Source organism: Mustela putorius, unplaced genomic scaffold (genome assembly GCF_011764305.1).
Source record: "Mustela putorius furo isolate JIRA1106 unplaced genomic scaffold, ASM1176430v1.1 tig00000870_pilon_pilon_pilon, whole genome shotgun sequence".
Lineage (NCBI taxonomy): Eukaryota > Metazoa > Chordata > Mammalia > Carnivora > Mustelidae > Mustela > Mustela putorius.
This window is the reverse complement of record NW_025421503.1, coordinates 1,791,437-1,812,546: the sequence shown is the minus strand read 5'-3', so window position 1 is coordinate 1,812,546 and position 21,110 is coordinate 1,791,437. Positions and strand designations below refer to the sequence as shown.

Below are 21,110 nucleotides of genomic sequence, written 5' to 3'. Positions count from 1 at the left end.
CTTTCAGTCCTCTCTTCTCCACTATTCAAGAACCATCTCAAGTTTCGATTACAAAATAAAATGATTTCCTAATGGTCATCACCTCACTGGCATTTCCAGTCACTAAACAATGTAGGTCTTATCTGTAGTTGATGATTGAACATCTAATAATGTGCTTAATTTTATTGTTGTGAATGTTTAATATTTGCTAATCTTGTCTTCTGAGTGATAAGTTCTATAGTAGCACAGGACCAATAAATTGTACATCTTTCATGGCACCCAGCAAATTTGGGGAATATATCAAGTAGCATATGACTTGAAGTTGTGGGTTTTTTTTTTTCCTCCCTTGCTATGGTGCAGTGGTGTTCACCCAAGTAACTTCTGGCAGAATAGGGATTGAGGTTAGGTGAATAGAACTCATAATTTTAATTTCTTGCTTTAGTCGGAGAGTCAGCTGGTCACACAAAACTGTACACTTGCTCTTATCGATAAATTCCAAAGGCTTGAGGGAAACTTTCTTGATTTTAGTAACACTGAGTATATACATGTCAGTTGAACACTGACCACAAAAGACTATATTTCTGTTTGCGATCATTTGATTTTGGCATGCAACAATTCTGCTGAAAGCGAATCTCAAGTTGGAAGACCAGACAGCACCTGCTCAAAGGGTGCCATGTAACTACTATAGTCACAGGGATGCTGAGTGTCTGCAGCTATTCAGGAAGGGAGAGGTACAGAGAGGCTTGGCCTTGGACACAGTTGATGTGTGCAGGGAAGAGGCAGCCCCACTGCAGGCAGCTATCTTTCCTCCCCCCTCCCACTCTTGGGTTCTGGGCTGAGGCCAGGGACTGTCCGGAGCTGATCTCGGGCTCCCATTGGTCGCTGTCTTTTGTGACGTCACAATCATGATGAGAATTGATGATCGGACACGCTGATTTCATTGTCTGAGGAGACAGTGAGACCCAGGAAAAATCTTGCTGAATCTGCCTGCCCCAGCACTGGCCTGATTTGGGATCCTTCGATCCTTCCCGTAACCGCACCACGCCCCGAGGTAAGGACCCAGCCTGGGTGGGTGTAAAGGGCGAAGGAGGATGAGCAAGACACAGGGCTAATGCTCTGCCCAGTGGGGGACTTATAGGTTCAGAGGCCTAAAGTGGCTGCCAACAAACCGCTGTGGTTTGGGGGGAGCCAGCTGCCTCTACTACTCGAGTCAAGGCTGGAGACAGCCTGAGGTTAAAAAACAGCTGAGGATAGGGATCCAGTGGGCATTGCCAGAGAGCAAAGGACCTTGCTCCGAGAGAGGGCGACGTTTGGAATGCACTTTATTCAGGCTTCGGAGTAGGAGGAAGTGGCACATCTGCCTCCCAAGACAGGAGGCGGGGAGGGGGCTGAATTCTACCACTTCTACATTTCACTGGACAGCGGGTTTCTCACAACCCTACTCAAATGCACCGAGTGCTGCGCCTGCGCATTAAGAACTTGGGGGAGGGGAGAAGTTCGTGGCGAGAAGAATAGACGCGGAGTTTGCGCAGGCGCGTTTCCGGTTTCGCTGGAGGAGGTGGGGCTGAGCTGTCTGGGCGGAATGTGGAAAGGGCTGGGGAGTTGGTTGTGTGTTGTTTCAAGAGCCTGTTCATGGAGAGACACCTGCCACTTATTTTGAATCTGGTTTAGTGAGCATATCCAGACCGCAGATGGGCCTGATGAAAGCAAGTTCTTAATCTACAGATATCAGGTTTGTAACAACTGAAAGAACTTGAAGAGGAATTTGTGAAATAGAAATTCCTGAGATGAGAAACTGTTAAAAAAAAAAAAAAAAAAAAAAAAAAAAAAAAAACTGGGACGCCTGGGTGGCTCAGTTGGTTAAGCAGCTGCCTTCGGCTCAGGTCATGATCCCAGCGTCCTGGGATCGAGTCCCACATCGGGCTCCTTGCTCAGCAGGGAGCCTGCTTCTCCCTCTGCCTCTGCCTGCCATTCTGTCTGCCTGTGCTTGCTCTCCCCCCCCGTCTCTCTCTGATAAATAAATAAAATCTTAAAAAAAAAACCACACTAATTATTCAAGCGAATCCAACTTTTAATCTTCAATGAACTATGATTTGAGGTGCCACTCAGTGATTTTGAAACTTAAACTCTTTGGAGAGACTCAGATGAGACCCATTGTGGAGACTCAGAGTAAGAAATTTAACTTTCTTGTCTTTTTTTCTCTTTTTTCTTGTAACGGTTTCTTACAAAGCCTTGGTCTCCCTTTCTGGTTTGGTGCTAAGTCTTTCCTTCTTCCTTTCTGCCTCAGTGTCTCTGCTAAAACCAGCAAAGGCAAATCCTTTTTGGGAGACCCGTTTTAACTCTCCTTTTTTGGGGGGGAGGCAATATTACCCAGCAGTGGTGAGGAACAACCTGTTTGTCCTTGATGGAAAAATTATTAATGCCTGACTATTTCACAGAGAAATCTGATCCCCCCCCCCACCATTTCTTATGGTTAAGTGGTTATAGAGTCCTGGTGAATTTTCCTTTGAAAGGCCACTGATGTAATTCTTCTTTATTCTACAATCTAAGCTCTCATCACCATCCATTCAGTCACTCCAGGAACCTCCCAGTCAGCTTTCACTTGTGCCCAAATCCTTAATTCATCCTGCCAGACTGATGGTCAGTAAACACTCCTTTTAGCAAGTTTTCTTCACCAAAATATTCTTGGAATTTATCTTTTATCCTTCCAAGCCCAATTCTAGTCAGACTGCAAAAACTTCATAATCTGGCTTCATTGTATCCTGGGACCCTTATTTTACTTGATTTTTCAGTGCACAATTCTCCTTAATGTCTCCTGAACAATCTACCTCCCTGACTTTGCTCCTTGAACTACTACAACACACTTCACACACTTCACATGCCCTCTTTTCTGCCTATTCAGATCTTACCCAATTTGGAGGTTCAAGTTGCACCTTTCTGCTGAGTGCCTTCTTAATGTAACCCAACCATTATTCAGCTCACTTTTTCTAGAACTTGTACATCGGTTTTTATATTTGTCACTTTCTTATAGTCTGTTTTATATTGTCTTCTTATTTGCGTGTATGTGTTGGACTAAATTTCTCAACTGAATTTAAAACCCCTTCTTAAGTGTTAGGATGATGCCATCTAATTCTTTATCCTCTGCCTACTAATGATTATTTGAATATATAACTATAACTGTAACTATATATGGCTTTTGCATCCCAGTTTCTTGGGTAGCAAGATTGTTATAGAGAGATCTGTATATATGAAAATTTATTCACCGTTGGTCAAGCAAGGGATCCTCCGGTGACTAAATAAACTTGATTATGAGTCAGAGAAAAAGCAATATGGACATATCTATATAGCAGGTCCCCTCCAAACATATACTGTCTTCATAAAAAAGACCAAGGGGACATTATCCCAGAAGTGGTTCTGTCTGTAATTTTTTCAGGTTTAAAAACACTAAGACATTTTCCATTTATTTCTTATTGGTGACATTACATTACAACCTATAATTTCTTATAGGTTTTGTTAAAACCTACTAATTGTTTCCTCTTTATTGCAATATATCTTGGAGTTACTGCTTTACATTGACTATCACTGATAGCTTTCATTGTATGTCTATTGACTCAGAGCTAATCATTGTGATGGCTGCCATAACTGCTATTGTATAACATATCAGCTGTCACTTTCCTACACCTAGGACTTCAAACTGCATTGTTTCATGGAGTTCAGTTTTATTTGATGGAAACTGTGATTACAGTTCAATATTGAGGCTTTCTACAGATTTCACTTTGGCTGCTGCCTTACTTTAAGGTACCATCCCAACCAATATCATATCAAAGTTTGTGGTTTAAGAACATGGATAGAAACCATTCTAGAAGGTATTATAACCTTTAAATTTAAAAATCATTGTCAGAAATCATTATGAGTGAACTATGAATGTTACTATAAAGGAAAATCCTTTATATTACTTACATTATGGAAATTCCCTCAAAGTGTTTTAGCTTTTAGTAATTAATAAGACTTACCTAGACTTTACATGTAGATCAATAAACTAAATTATTCAAAGGTAGGCACTCTAGATAGAATGTAATGATAGGGATATACTGCCCATTTTAGAAAGCTTAAAATAAAATTAAAAAAAGACTGCAGTATTCATGTTTTTTATTAAAGATTTTTATTTATTTATTTGACAGAGAAAGCACAGAAGCAGGGAGAGCTGCAGACAGAGGGAGAAGGAAAAGCAGGCTCCCCACTGAGCAGGGAGCCCAATGGGGGGCTCAGTCCCAGGACCCTGGGATCATGACCTGAGCCACCCAAGTGCCCCTGTGGTATTCATGTTTTAAGGTTTATTTTACAACTCCAGTCTGAATGAGAGGATGGCATTGGCCTTTCTCATTTAAGTTTTAGTTGAGCTGGAGGGGATTTTATAATGACAAACCAGTCCCCCCATTTTACATATGAGGAAGCTGAAGTCTAGAGAAGTGAAGTAACTTAGCAGAATTAATAAATACTAATATTTATTAAGCACTTAATACCTAGCATTATGCTAAAAACCTTATATATATTTTCACATTTAAACTTCACCACATCCCTATGAGATAGTTTCTAGTATTATTTCTCATTTTACAAGTGATAAAACAGTAGCTCAAAGTAGTTGATCTCCCTGGGGCCACACAATGACAACATGTCACAGTCAGGATCCGAACAGGTCTGTTTTGATTCTTAATCACCAAATAATACATATGCAGTGAATCTTAGGCAAAGTTATTTATTTATTTATTTATTTAAATTAATATGTTTATTTTCAGAAAAATAGTATTCATTATTTTTTCACCACACACAGTGCTCCATGCAATTCGTGCCCTCTATAATACCCACCACCTGGTACCCCAACCTCCCACCCCCCCACCACTTCAAACCCCTCAGATTGTTTTTCAGAGTCCATAGTCTCTCTTGATTCACCCCCCCTTCCAATTTACCCCAACTCCCTTCTAACACCCCTTGTCCTCCATGATATTTGTTATGCTCCACAAATAAGTGAAACCATATGATAGTTGACTCTCTTTGCTTGACTTATTTCACTCAGCATAATCTCTTCCAGTCCCGTCCATGTTGCTACAAAGGTTGGGGATTCATCCTTTCTGATGGAGGCATAATACTCCGTAGTGTATATAGACCACATCTTCCTTATCCATTCATCCATTGAAGGGCATCTTGGTTCTTTCCATAGTTTGGCGATTGTGGCCATTGCTGCTATAAACATTGGGGTACAGATGGCCCTTCTTTTCACAACATCTGTATCTTTGGGGTAAATACCCAGGAGTGCAATTGCAGTGTCATAGGGAAGTTCTATTTTTAATTTCTTGAGGAATCTCCACACTGTTCTCCAAAGAAGCTGCACCAACTTGCATTCCCACCAACAGTGGAAGAGGGGACCTTTCTCCACATCCTCTCCAACACATGTTGTTTCCTGTCTTGTTAATTTTGGCCATTCTAACTGGTGTAAGGTGATATCTCAATGTGGTTTTAATTTGAATCTCCCTGAGGGCAAGTGATGATGAACATTTTTTAATGTGTCTGATAGCCATTTGTATGTCTTCATTGGAGAAGTGTCTGTTCATATCTTCTGACCATTTTTAGATATGTTTGCCTGTTTCGTGTGTGTTGAGTTTGAGGAGTTCATTATAGATCCTGGATATCAACCTTTTGTCTGTACTGTCATTGGCAAAGTTATTTTTTAAAGATTTTATTTATTTGAGAGAGACAAAGATAGCAAGGGAGAGCATGAGCAAGGAGGAGAGGAAGAAGCAGACTCCCCAATGAGCAGGGAGCCTGATGCAGGGCTAGATCCCAGGGCCCTAGCATCATGACCTGAGCCAAAGGCAGACGCCTAACTAACTTAGGCAGAGCTTTAACAAGAATCTTAGTCTGTGGAGTCCCAGCCCAATGTGTGTGTGTATGCATGCATGTGTGTGTGTGTGCATATTTGTGTTTATATTTATGTATGTGTTTTATATCAAAGTTTTCCATGAATAGCAGCTACTTCTACAAAATCACTGATTTCTAAGGCAGACCAAATAGTGTATACTTACATTTCTTTTAAGATATTTTACTAAAACACAGTCTCTTGGTTGAAAAACATGGCATTAAGTTTTGTATAAAAGATATTTTTAAAGATATTTAGTTCTGCTTTTAAAATTGTAGTTTCAGAAAAACTTATGTATTTTGTATGTTATAACCCCAAACAGAGTAAAAATACTTGAATAGTTAATTTTTATTCTACAGTGGAGTCAGCTAAACATGACATTGGTGGTGTCTTAATATACTTGTATGGAGTATATTATATCTAGGCATACTGGTTTAGAAGTAAGCAGTGAAAATTCTAGGGAGATATATTCTGCATAAGAAGGGAGCTGGAGATGTTAGTATATTCAGAAGCTGTTATTAACACTGTGAGACCTTTCTAGTCTGTAAAATTTCAAGACAATAAATTGAAACTTGTATGTGCAAATGGAGTCATCCATACACCAACTAGTAGCAAAATTTCGTGGATTAACTATAGCTCTAGGTACTTGGCAACTGAATAAATGAGATTATATTGTGTCAATTAAATGCTATACTTTACAGTTCTCATCTGTAAAGAAATCTACAACAGCATCTGTCCTACCCTCTTGGTTTCCTGTTGTTTTACAATTAGAGTTATATTCTAATTGGGTTGATCCTTAGAATCTTTAAAATGGAGGGACATGGGGAACTGAACAAAATGGGTAAAGGGGAGGGAGATATATGGGCCTCCAGTTTTGGAATGAGTAAATCAGAGGAATAAAATGCAGAGCCTAAGGACTGCAGTTAATGATATTGTAATAGTGTAATGGGTCAGACGGTAGCTATACTTGTGGTGAACATAGCATAATGCATAAACTTGTCATATCACTAAATTGTACACCCGAAACGAATGTAACATTGTGTGTCAGCTATACTCAAGAAAGTGTTGTCAGAGTGGCAAAAATTTAGGGAAACATTTTCTTAGCCTCACTTCCCTTGGAGTTGGTGGCAATTCATTTTAAGATTCTTAAATGCAAACATGCCCCGGGTAGGCACTTTTCTCATCTAGACAAGAATTTGTGCATGATGTTTGCCCAAGGTCATGCAAGTAGTAAGTGGCAGAGCCAGGGCTTTACAGCAGGTGTCATTCTAGGTGCTGCCCACCTTAATTTATTGTTTTTAAAATTTTATGTGTATGCATGTATGTGCATGTGATTTCCCTCTAACTTCTCTCTCTTTCTGAGTCTTTACTGCTTTTGACATTTTCCTTTTTCTATCAGTGGAGATAAAATTTTTTAATAGAAAGCCCAAGATTTAGGAGAAAGAGATCATTGTGTTAACCTCCAATGGCTTCAGAAGCAGAAGGCATATAGACCCATAAAACTAGTCTTTCCTGTTCTCGTACCAAGCAATGGCAAAAGCATTTCTTCTTTCTTCTTTGGGTTTTGTTCTACTACACTAATAGATTGCTGTTGTTGTTGTTTATTAACATATAATGTATTATTTGCTGCAGGTGTACAGGTCTGTGAATCATCAGGCTTACACATTTCACAACACTCACCATAACATGTACTCTCCCCAATGTCCATAACCCAGCCACCCTATCTCTACTCTCCCACCCCCCAGCAACCCTCATTTTGTTTCGTGAGATTGAGAGTCTCATAGTTTGTCTGCCTCCTGATCCCATTTTGTTTCATTTGTTCCCCTCCCTACTCCACACAACCCCCTGCCCTGCCTCTCAAGTTCCTCATATCAGAGAGATCATATAATTGTCTTTCTCTGATTTAATATATTCATATATATATATATATATATATATATATGTATATATATACTGTTTTGCTTGGTTGGCTTGGTCTATGTATTGTGTGTTTTATGTATGAAGTAGTTATGCCACTTAGGAGACCCATCCTCCAAATATCTTTACCCTTTCATAGACCTGTCAGTTGTGTTGGAATCTCTTTAATAGAGACCTGAAGCATAATGAAATATGGAAGAAAAATATATTCTACATTAGTGGGCATCATTACATTAAGTATACAATGCTCAGCCTTGACTTATACCCACTATTCTTTTTTTAAAGATTTTATTTATTTGAGAGAGAGAGCAAGAGCTAGAGAGAGAGCACAAGCAAGGGGAGGGGCAAATGGAGAGGGAGAGACAGACTCCCCACCGAGCAGAGAGCCTGATGTGGGGCTCGGTCCTAGGACCCTGTGATCATGATCTAGGTCAAAGGCAGACACCCAGCCAACTGAGCCACCTAGGCATCCCTATCCCACTGTCCTGAGATAACAAGAAGTTATTTTTGAATACGTATGTAACTTATTAAAATAATCATTTTATTTAGAACCTCTAGGCTCACTTTTATTACCAGTGAATGCTTAAAAGATGTTAAAGGTCAGTTTGAGATTTTTTCTTCTTTTCCCAACTGCTAGTGCTTAATGTAAAGAGGCAGTTAAACAAAAAATACAAAATACAAAAAAAACCTCAGTATTGCTTGTGATGTGTAGCCAATTAACTTTTCTGGTATGGTTTAATGTATCTGTATCTAATTCTTGCTCCTCAAAGTGTGTTCCATGGAGTGCCAGCATGAGCATCACCTGGAAACGTCTTGGAAATTACAGAATCTCAGATCTCAACCAAGTCCTACAGAATCAGATTCTGTGTTTTAATAAGATCTCCAGATGATTCATATGCACATTAAACTCTGAGAAATACTGATATAAAGTGAAATATAACTACATCTTAGATTTTTAAGAGCTGATAATCAGAAAAATCCCTTAATTTCTTTTTGACAGTTTTCACATGTGTAAAGAAATATGTAATTGAAGTATTATATTTCTAATATACATCAGCTTTGTTCCATTTTGGAGTCTTTCTCATTGAAAGAATAGCTTACACTTATGTGATGGGTAGAATTGCTGAGTCTGAGTGAATCCAATTATTTTGGTGATAGTAATGGCCTTGCCATTGAAATGACATTTTCCCCAATTGTCAACAGAATGTTACAAAAGAGTATAGATGTATTGGGGTCACTGTCATTAATATCTTCAATAGTTTTCTATTTCCTACTGTAACAAATCACCACAAACATAGTGGCTTAAAACAATACATGTATTGGGGTGCCTGGGTGGTACAGTTTAAGTGTCCAGTGCTTGGTTTTAGCTTAGGTCATGACCTCAGGATCCTGGGATAGAGCCCCACTTTGGGCTCTATGTGCACTATGGAGTCTGATTGAAATTTTCTCTCTCTCTCCGCCTCTCCCACTCATGCTCTCTCTTTCAAAGAAATAAATCTTTAAAAAATAAAACAACATATGTATTATTTTACTGTTCCACTGGTTAGAAGTCTGAAATAGATATCATTGGGTTAATGATATCTATTAAAACCAGGATGTCAACAGGCATTTTTTCCCTAAAGCATCTAGGAAAGAATTTATTTCCTTGCCTTTTTTAGCTTCTAGAGATTGCCCATATTCCTTGACTTGTGGTCCTGTCCACTCAGATAATGTAAAACAATCTCTTTATTTTAACATCAGCTGATTAGGAACCTTAATTCCTCTGCAACCTTAATTCACTTTTGCCATGGAACCCAATATATTCATAGGTTTAAGGAATTAGATGTAGATATTTATGGGTGTGTGTGTGTGTGAGAGAGAGAGAGAGAGAGAGAGAGGGAGAGAGCACAGAAATTGATGGAATTTTTGTCTGATAAAGAAAGTCACCAGGGTGCCTGGGTGGCACAGTGGTTTAAAGCCTCTGCCTTTGGCTCAGGTCATGATCTCAGGGTCTTGGGATCGAGGCCCGCATCGGGCTCTCTGCTCAGTAGGGAGCCTGCTTCCCCCTCCCTCTCTATCTGCCTCTCTGTCTACTTGTGATTTCTGTCTGTCAAATAAATAAATAAAATCTTTAAAAAAAAAAAGTCACCCTCTAATCTTGTTATGGGAATAAGCAGTTAGTATCATGGGTTGAACTGTGCCTCCTCTGCACAGGAATTGATGGCATTTGGGGTTGATAAAGAAAGTTACCCTCTAATCTTGTTATGGGAATAAGCAGTCAGTGTCATGAGTTGAACTGTGCCTCCTTCCCGCCAAAAAAGAATTCGTGTGTTGAAGTTCTCACTCCCAGAATCTCAGAATGCGACCTTATAATGAAATAGGATCGTTGCACATGTGATTAGTTAAATTAATATGAGGTCATACTTGAGTAAAGTAGACCCTTCTTCCAATATAGCTGGTGTCTTTATAAAAGGGGGAAATTTGGATACTCTCACACATACAGGGAGAATGCTATATGAACATGATGATGTCAAGGAGAGATGCTTACAACAGAGCCTTCCTTCGCAGCTCTCAGAGAGAACCAGTCCTCCCAATACTTTGATTTCAGGCTTTTAGCCTTCATAATTGTGAGACAATACATTTCTGGTTAAGCCATTCAGTTTTTGGTACTTTGTTTCAGCAGACCTAGAAAAGCCAGGATTGTCCTTCAGTTGATAGCTAAGTAATATCATCATCAAAAGCACTTATTTAGTAAGTTGTATTCTATAATGTGCTAGATATTAGACAAAGTGAATTAGACATCAAAGAACTTATGATATACATTAGACAGTTTTCATAAAACAAGCTCCAAAATAGATGATTTTACACCTCTGACCCTCTGTTTACTCAACTGTGAAAAAGGCATAGTATTCAGAATATCTAAGAACATTTCCAGATTAAAAATCCATGTTTTATTACTTAAATTTTAGGAAGTTATTATATCCATACATTAATAAAAAGTATTAAGTACAGGGAAAGCCATCAAAATTGTGTTAAACTCTTCTTCAGAATCAGTATCTTAATTACTACCATCTCTGCTATTCATTGCCCACCTTCTATTCTAATTTTATTTTTTTAAAGTTTTTTTTTTACAGTTTTATTTATTTAAGTAATCTCTACACCCCATGTGGGGCATGAATTTATGATTCCAAGATCAAGAGTCACACAGTCCTCCAAATGAGCCAGCCAGGTGCCACTACTGTTTATTTTTAAAAGAGAAGTATTGAAGACATTATTGAGAAACACCTTTATTCTTTTGAGTCTCTCAACCCATTTGAAATTAGTTTAAGACTTTAAGACTTATGTTCAGGGAGTGCCTGGGTGGCTCAGTTGGTTAAGCATCCAACTCTCGATTTCAGCTAGGGCCATGATATCATGGGTCCTGAGATCAAGCCCCATGTTGGGCTCCATGCTCTGCAGTGTCTGCTTGGGCCTCTCTCCCTCTCCCTCTGCCTCACCCCAACCCCTAGCATGAGCTTTCTCTCTCAGATAAAGAAATAAACTTTTTAAAAAAAGAACTATGCTCAGGAAATAGTATATTTATAATGCTATGCACTCAATGTATGCTTAAGAAACAAATTTAAATAAATGAGTAAATTGTCAAAATATCTGAAGCAAGACATTTCTATATTGAATAATTTTGAGACCAGTGACTTGAAGAAGAAATGGCTATTTTGAAAATGTTTTCCCCTGATTTCTCATTAATGCACAGTACATTGGAGCAAATGTGTTCTCATAATTCACAGATGAAGCTGTAGTTTATAAATAGACTTGACAATATTTTTGCAAATGGTTTTCAGGTTTCCTGGATTAATTAGCAGTAAAATAATTGCTGAATATGGTCATAATCAAACACTGGATAATATATTCCTTGTGTTCAGGTCTTGTCTGATTTACACCAAGGAATGTGATTGTATTGAAATACTTAGAGGGGTGCCTGGGTGGCTCAGTGGGTTAAGCCACTGCCTTCGGCTCAGGTCATGATCTCGGGGTCCTGGGATCAAGCCCCACATTGGGCTCTCTGCTCAGTGGGGAGCCTGCTTCCCTCTCTCTCTCTCTCTCTGCCTGCCTCTCTGCCTACTTGTGATCTCTACCTGTCAAATAAATAAGTAAATAAAATCTTTAAAAAAAAAAGAAATACTTAGAAACACATTAGTTGTGTAACAATCTGCCTTACTGTCTCATGTCTACGTGAAAAAAAATGACTAGGCAGGAGAAATGCAGTGCCAAGAAAAATGTTAGGGATCAATGTTAATCCCATACTTCGAACATATGTATATCTATAATTTGACAGTAACATTTTTTTCCTAATAATGTCATAGGGTTAATGTAGGGCAGTGTCTCTCAGACTGAGGGTCTGCAGACCCCGAGGGGTGCAAGGACATGTTTTCAGAGGTCTGAAACTCTTATGGCTATTTCTAAATTTGAGGGTTTTATTTTGTCTTGAAATAAATTATCTTTAAAAAGAAAATGATGAGCTTGAAAGAAAAATCCACAATCTGTATGCATTTATTCACACACAAAGCCTTTTTACCAGGTATAAACACAAAACTCTTTTATAGTCATAAATCACAGTTAAAAAACATCTGATGGAATAAATTGAGTACCAAAATACACATTTCATCAAACTGACATCCAAAGATAGATTTCTGCAGGACAGGAAAGATTTTGCTTTTGCTTTTGTTTTCTTCTTTCAAGATTTACCTATGACTTTCAGATTTGGGCTGTGCTTCATAAAGCTTTTAAATTATTAAGCAGCTTCTTAGTCTATTCAAAGTATTTGTGGAGATGAATGTATGCTTCCACTATTTGATGAATTAAATATGTGTTTGTATATCGTTTCAATACTGTATATGTGAATGTACTTATATACTGTTACGTACTTACTTGCCACTAGGTGGTGTGCATTGAGGAGTCTTTCTCTGATCCCCAAAACAGAGGACGTTTAATTTTTCCACTAAGTTTGTGTGTGTGTGTGATTTACATATATATATATATATAATGTATGTGTGTGTGTATATATGTGATATATAATCTAAATCTAAAATAAATCAAAATATATCTATTTTTTCTTAGATATTATCTATACTCATCATTTAAGTGCCCTCCTTAAACCCTATCACCTATTTAACCCATCCCCCCACACACCTCCCCTCTGGTAACCATCAGTTTGTTCTCTGTAGGTGAGTCTGTTTTTTGGCTTGCCTCTCTTTCCTCCCCTATGATCCTCTGTTTTATATTTTAAATTCTACATATAATTGAAATTGTATGCTATTTGTCTTTCCTCAGTGAGTTATTTCACTTAGCATAATGCTCTCTAACTCCATCTATGTTGTTGCAATGGCAAGATTTCATTCTATTTTATAGCTAATATTCCATTATATATATACCTTCTTTATCCAGTCATCAGTGAGTGGACATTTGGACTTCTTCCATAATTTGGCTATTGTTGATAATGTTGCTATAAACATCTGGGTATATGTATCTCTTCAAATTAGTATTTCTGTATTCTTTGGGTAGATACCTAGTAGTGCAATTGCTGGATCATAGGGAGTTCTGTTTTTAACTTTTTGAAGAACCTCCGTACCGTTGTTTTCCAGGGTGGCAGCACTAGTTTCTCATCAACAGTGTCAGAGGGTTGACCCCCTTTCTCTGAATCCTCTCCAACAGCTGCTGTTGATAGTGTTAATTGTAGACATTCTGGTTGGTTTGAGGTGAAATTTCATTGTAGTTTTGATTGGTGTTTCTTTGATGATGAGTGATGTTGAGCATCATTTCATGTGTCTGTTGGCTATCTGGATGTCTTCTTTGGAAAAATGTCTATTCACGTCTCCTGCCCATTCTCTTACTGGATTTTTTGGGAGGTTGTTTTGTTTTATAAATTCTTTGCATGCTTTGGGTACTAACTCTTTATCAGATATGTCACTTACAGCTATCTTCTCCCATTACCTAGGTTGCCTTTTAGTTTTGTTGATTGTTCCCTTCACTGTGCAGATGATTGGGTCTCAGTAGCTTATTTTTGCATGTTGCTGTCCAGTTTTCCCAACATCATTTCTTTTTTTTTTTAAGATTTTATTTATTTATCTGTCAGAGAGAGAGAGAGAGAGAGCGAGAGGGAGCACAGGCAGACAGAGTGGCAGGCAGTCAGAGGGAGAAGCAGGCTCCCTCCGGAGCAAGGAGCCTGATGTGGGACTGGATCCCAGGGCACCGGGATCATGACCTGAGCCGAAGGCAGCTGCTTAACCAACTGAGCCACCCAGGCGTCCCCCAACATCATTTCTTAAAGAGACTGTTTCCCATTGGGTATTCTTTCCTGCTTTGCTACAGATTAATTCACTGTATCGCTAAGGGTCCATTTCTGGGTTTCTGTTCTGTTCTGTTGGTCTATATGTCTACCTCTGTGCTAGTACCAAACTATTTTGATCACTACAGCTGTGTAATGTAACTTAAAGTCCAAAATTGTAATGTTTCCACCTCTGCTTTTCTTTTTTAAGGTTGTTTTGTCTATTTAAAGTCTTTTGAGGTTCCATACAAATTTTAGGATTGTTTGTTCTACCTCTGAAAAATGCTGTTAATGTATTGATAGAATTTGCATGAAATGTATAGATTGCTTTGGGTAATACAGACATTTTAACAATATTTGTTCTTCTAATCAATGAGTTAGGAATATTTTTCCATATCTTTGTGGCCTTTTCAATTTCTTTCATAAGTGTTCTACAGCTTTCAGAATATAGATCTTTTAGCTCTTTGGTTAGGTTTATTCTTAGGTATCGTTATGGTTTTTGTTACAGTTGTAAATGGTATCATTTCTTGATTTCTCTTTCTGCTGCTTCATTGTTGGTGTACAGAAATGCAACAGATTTCTGTACATTGATTTTACACCTTGTGACTTTGCTGAAGTTTTGTCACTTCTAGCAGTGTTTGGGTGCAGTCTTTTGGGTTTTCTATATAGAGTGTCACATCATCTGCCAATGATGAAACTTTGATTTCCTCCTTGCTGATATGATAGCTTTTATTTCTTTTTGTTGTCTGACAGCTGTCTGACAGCAAGGACTTCCAATATGATATTAAGTAACAGTGGTGAGGGTGGAGATTTTGTGGAGGGTTTTTATCATGACCTCATGTTATACTCTGCCAAATGCTTTCTCTGCATCTACTAAAATGATCAAATGGTCCTTTTTTAAAAATTTATTTTTTATTTATTTTCATCATAACAGTATTCATTGTTTTTTGTACCACACCCAGTGCTCCATGCAATTCGTGCCCTCTCTAATACCCACCACCTGGTACCCCAACCTCCCCCCCCAATTAAAACCCCTCAGATTGTTTTTCAGAATCCATAGTCTCTCATGGTTCACCTCCCCTTCCAATTTCCCCCAACTCCCTTCTCCTAACTCCCCATGTCCACCATGCTATTTGTTATGCTCCACAAATAAGTGAAACCATATGATAATTGACTGTCTCATATGGTCCTTTTTCTTTCTTTTCTCAATGTGGTGTATCACATTGATTGATTTGTGAGTGTTGAACCACCCAGGTTGAACCACCATCCCAGGAATAAGTTGCATTTGGTCATAGTGAATGATTCATTTGATATACTGTTGGATTCAGTTTGTTAGTTATTTTATCAAGAATTTTTTGCATCGGTGTTCATCAGGGATATTGGCCTGTTGTTTTTATTTCTAGTGCAGTCTTTGTCTGGTTTTGGAATCAGAGTAATCCTGGCCTCATAGATTGAGTTTGGAAGTTTTCCTTTCATTTCTATTTTTTGTAATAATTTGATAAGAATAGGTATTAACTCTTCTTTAAATGTTTTGTAGAATTTACCTTTGAAGTCATCTAGTATAGGACTTCTCTTTTTTGGTAGGTTTTTTTTTTTATTATTGATTCAATTTCTTTGCTGGTTATTGGTCTGTTCAGGTTTTCTACTTCTTTCTGTTTCAGTTTTGGTAGTTTGTATGTTTCCAGGAATTTATCCTTTTCTTCCAGGTTGTGTAATATGTTGGCATATAGTTTTTTTTTAGTATAATATTCTCTTATAATTGCTTATGTTCCTGTGGTTTTGGTTGTTATTTCTCCTTTCTCATTTGTGATTTTATTTATTTTGGTCCTTTCTCTTTTCTTTTTCATAAGTCTGGCTAAGGATTTATAATTTTTTTCTAAGAACCAGCCCCTGGTTTTATTGATCTGTTCTATTGGGGCTTTTTTCCTTAATTTCCGTATCATTTATTTCTGCTCTAGTCTTTATTACTTACCTTTTGCTGGCTTTAAGATTCATTTGTTATTACTTTTTTAACTCTTTTAGGTATAAGTTTAGGTTGTTTGAGATATTTCTTGTTTCTTGAGGTAGACTTGTCTTGCTGTATACTTCCCACTTTTGCTGCATTCCAAAGGTTTTGGACCATTATATTTCATTTTCATTTGTTTCCATGTATTTTTTTATTTGTTCTTTGATTTCCTAGTTGGCCCATTCACTGTTTAGTAGCATGTTCTCAAATCTCCATGTATTTGTGGTCTTTCCATTACTTTTCTTTTGGTTGCCTTCAAATTTCATAGCACAGTCATCAGAAAATATGCATGATATGATCTCAACATTTTTGTACTTCTGAAGACCTAATTTGTGACCTTTTCTGGACATGTCCCATGTGCACTTTAAAAGAATGTGTATTATGTTTCTTTAGGGTGCAGTGTTCTGAATATGTTTAAGTCCATCTGGTTCAGTGTGTCATTCCAAGCCATTGTTTCCTTGTGGATTTTCTGCCTAGATGATCTGGACATTGATGTAACTGGGATGTTAAAGTCCTATAATATTATTGTATTATTATCAGTGATTCCTTTATGTTTGTTATTGTTTTATATATTGGCTGCTCCCATGCTGGGAAATAAATACTTACAATTGTTAGATCTTCTTGTTGGATAGTCCCCTTTATTATGATATAGTGCCTTTCTTCATCTCTTATCATGGTCTTTGGTTTGAAATCTAGTTTACCTGATACAAGTATTGCTATTTTGGCTTTTTTTTTTTAATTTCTATTTGCGTGGTAAGTATTTCTTCATCCCCTACTTCCAGTCTGCAGGTGTCTTTAGGTCTAAAATGAGTCTCTTGTAGACAGCTTATAGATGGGTCTTGGTTTTGTTTTGGTTTGGTTTGGTTTTTTGTGTTGTTTTTTGTTTTTTGTTTTTTTTTTGTTTGTTTTGCTTTTTAAAAAAAGTTCATTCTGGCACCCTATGTCTTTTGACTGGAACATTCAGTCCTTTTCTATTCAGAGTAATTACTATTACTATTATTATTATTATTGAAGATTTTATTTGTCAAAGAGAGAGAGTGCAAGTATGCACAAGCAGGGGGAGTGGCAGGCAGAGAGAAAAGCTGGCTCCCCACTAAGCAAGAAACCTGATGCGGGACTTGAACCCAGGACCCCAGGATCATGACCTAAGCTGAAGGCAGATGCTTAACTAACTGAGCCACCCAGGCATCCCAAGAATAATTATTGATACATGTATTTAGTGCCATGTTATTACTTCTTTTTTCATTGATTCTGGGGATTTTCTCTGATCCTGTCCTGTCTTTGTTGCTTTTGGTCTTTCCTTTCTACTCAGAGAGTTCCCCTTAACATTCCTTTCAGGGCTGATTTAGTGGTCATGAACTCCTTTGTTTTATGTTTGTCTAGGGAATTTGTTATCTCTCCTTCTCTTCTGAATGATATCCTTGCTTGATAGAATATTCTGGGCTGCTTATTTTTTTCCATTCAGCACTTTGAATATGTCATACTTACCCCCTTTCTGGCTTGCTCCTTTTCTGTTGACAGATAGATGTATAGCTAGCCTTCCTTTGTAAGTTAGGGATTTCTTTTCTCTTGTTGCTCTTAAGATTTTTTTCTTTACTGTTATATTTTGCAAATTTAATTATAATATGTTTTGCTGTTGGCCTGCTTTTGTTGATTTTGATGAGTGTTCTTTGTGCCTCCTAGATTTGGATATCTGTTTCTTTCCCCAGATTAGGGAACTTTTCAGATATTATTTCCTCAAAAAATTTTCTGCCCCCTTTTCTCTCTCTTCCTCTGGAACTCCTATAATATGAGTGTTATTACATTTGATTGAATCATGGAGTTCCCTAAGTCTATTCTCATGTTCCATAATTCTTTTTACTCTCTTTTGATCGGCGTCATTATTTTTCTGTTAATTTATTTTATGTATCACTACTTCATTCCTATGCTTCTTCTATCCTTGTGTTCATTCTACAAAGTCTATTTTCAGTCTCAGTTATTGTATTTTTATTTCTGAATGATTGTTTTATCTCTGCAGGAAGGGCCTTCCTGAACTTTTCGTTTCTTTTCTTGAGCCTACCAAGTATCCTTATGGATGCTGATTTAAATTCTCCATCAGCCATGTTACTTATGTCTCTGTTGATTAGATCTCTGGCTATGACCATATCTAGTTCTTTCATTTGGGATGAATTCCTGTCTGCATATTTGTGTAAGTCTCTATCTTCTTCTCTTTGTTAGAAAAGCCTGTTTTGTTTCCTGTTCCTGAGTGTGACTGCTTTATGAAGAAGAGGACATACAGTGTCCAAGGCCTGCCTTTGCAGGGAGCAACTCTTGTGTGTCTTTTGTGCATTCTGCTGGGGTGTTTTGGCTTCTCTGTCCTTCAGACCAGTCATCTGTAGAGGCTCTCCTTGCCTGCAGTGGGATGTTTTTGTTCCTTGGCTAGAGTGTGGCAAGTTTTAACTAGGTGTGCTTTGCTCTGCTTGTTAAATGAGATCTGATTCTACTTCCATTAGAACAGAAACCCTACAGAACTCTCTGGTTAGGAGAAATGGTGTAGACAGGGTTTTGTACTGGTTTTCTGGGGAAGGGACCTGCCACACTGCGACTGAGGCAAACTTGACAAAGAAGGATGAGAAGGGCAGTGGTGCCAGAGCTCACAGGTTGAAACTTGGTGTAAGCAGGTTAGGCAGCCAGTGTCAGGGCTGAGCTTCTTTCTGCAGGTGGCTCTGTGTTCATGCTGAGGGGCAGGGAAGGAAAATTGCACTAGCCTGCTCCTTTGTCCCAAGAGAAGAATCTCATCTCTTGAGGATGAACTCTAAGAAGTGGGAAAAGTCTACCCACTGTGGGTCCCAGGCATTCTTCAGATCCCTGTTTCCATGCCATCTGCCCCTGGGTTGTTTGCCTGTCTTCTCTCTGGGAGTGGGGCATTGTACTCAGGGTTATTCCTGCCAAGCCTGCCAACCTTTAAAATTCCATTCTTTTAGCCCTGCTGATTGCAAGAACTCATGAAAATCAGGCCTTCTTATTTTTTCCAGCCAATGGTCTTGGAAAAGTGTTTTTATGTCTTTCCCTGTGTGCTCCTCTCCCTCTTGCCTTTCTCTGCAGCTGTAGTTCTGTCTTCTCTGCAGTACCTGTGGTCCATTTTTCCCCCAAACCAAGTTTGCACTTCCTACCTTCTTTGATATGGCCTCTTTTTTTCCCTTTAGTTGTGGAGTTTTTTCTGTCAGTCTTCAGGATGATATCTGGCATATTTAGAATTATTTGATAGTTTTCCAGTTGTGTTCCATGGAAGAGACAAACCTAGTGTCCTCCTACTATACCATCATCTTTGAGACATACTGTAGCTATTTCATTTTATTAAAGATTGTATTTATTTATTTGACAGAGAGATAGAAATCACAAGCAGGCAGGCAGAGAGAGAGGGGTAAGCAGGCTCCCTGCCAAGCAGAGTGCCCGGTGCAGGGCTCAATCCCAAGACTGAGCCAAAGGCAGAGACTTAACTCTGTGAGCCACCCATAGTTCATTTATTTAAAAAATGGAAGTTTGTAACTCTTTTTTTTTTAAACAACATCAAATATTTTATTGTCTCTTTTCTAGTTACATTGTAACCATATGACAAAGTGTCAGTCGTACAAGATATCATTCTCTTTTACCTCTATCTTTCTGCCAGAAATGTGTCTTAATAGTGAGAACTCCAACAGCAATTTTTGCAACCGTGAATAAAAAGCCATGAAAACCTCTAAGATAGTTCACTTGACTTCCTTAAGACTCTGAACCAACATCAGAAAACACTCTCTGTAGTCTTCTTGTTAAATGAAATAAATATGGTTAAACCACTTTTGACAGTCTACTACATACAGCAAAATGTAAATCTTTCTTTTTTCTTTTAATTTTTTTATTTTTTATAAACATATATTTTTATCCCCAGGGGTATAGGTCTGTGAATCACCAGGTTTACACACTTCACAGCACTCACCAAAGCACATACCCTCCCCAATGTCCATAATCCCACCCCCTTCTCCCAACCTCCCTCCCACCAGCAACCTTCAGTTTGTTTTGTGAGATTAAGAGTCACTTATGGTTTGTCTCCCTCCCAATTCCATCTTGTTTCATTGATTCTTCTTCTACCCACTTAAGCCCCCATGTTGCATCACCACTTCCTCATATCAGGGAGATCATATGATAGTTGTCTTTCTCTGCTTGACTTATTTCGCTAAGCATGATACACTCTAGTTCCATCCATGTTGTCGCAAATGGCAAGATTTCATTTCTTTTGATGGCTGCATAGTATTCCATTGTGTATATATACCACATCTTCTTGATCCATTCATCTGTTGATGGACAACTAGGTTCTTTCCATAGTTTGGCTATTGTGGACATTGCTACTCTAAACATTCGGGTGCACGTGCCCCTTTGGATCACTACGTTTGTATCTTTAGGGTAAATACCCAGTAGTGCTATTGCTGGGTCATAGGGCAGTTCTATTTTCAACATTTTGAGGAACCTCCATGCTGTTTTCCAGAGTGGCTGCACCAGCTTGCATTCCACCAACAGTGTAGGAGGGTTCCCCTTTCTCCACATCCTCACCAGCATCTGTCATTTCCTGCTTGTTGATTTTAGCCATTCTGACTGGTGTGAGGTGATACCTCATTGTGGTTTTGATTTGTATTTCTCTGATGCCGAATGATTGGAGCACTTTTTCATGTGTCTGTTGGCCATCTGGATGTCTTCTTTGCAGAAATGTCTGTTCATGTCCTCTGCCCATTTCTTGATTGGATTATTTGTTCTTTGGGTGTTGAGTTTGCTAAGTTCTTTATAGATTCTGGACACTAGTCCTTTATCTGATATGTCTTTTGCAAATATCTTCTCCTATTCTGTCAGTTGTCTTTTGATTTTATTAACTGTTTCCTTTGCTGTGCAAAAGCTTTTGATCTTGATGAAATCCCAATAGTTCATTTTTGCCCTTGCTTCCCTTGCCTTTGGCAATGTTCCTAGGAAGATGTTGCTGCGGCTGA

At 38.3% G+C, this 21,110-nt stretch overlaps 1 protein-coding gene across 1 annotated transcript in view; it reads left to right on the top strand.

Annotated features, from left to right (window-relative positions):
• The first annotated feature begins 894 nt into the window (after positions 1-894).
• Positions 895-21,110, top strand: part of HDX (highly divergent homeobox) — a 247,300-nt gene continuing 227,084 nt past the window's right edge. The window contains exon 1 of the mRNA XM_004776045.2: positions 895-1,030. The gene's annotated coding sequence lies outside the window, so the exon portion shown is untranslated. The remainder of the gene's footprint in view (positions 1,031-21,110) is intronic.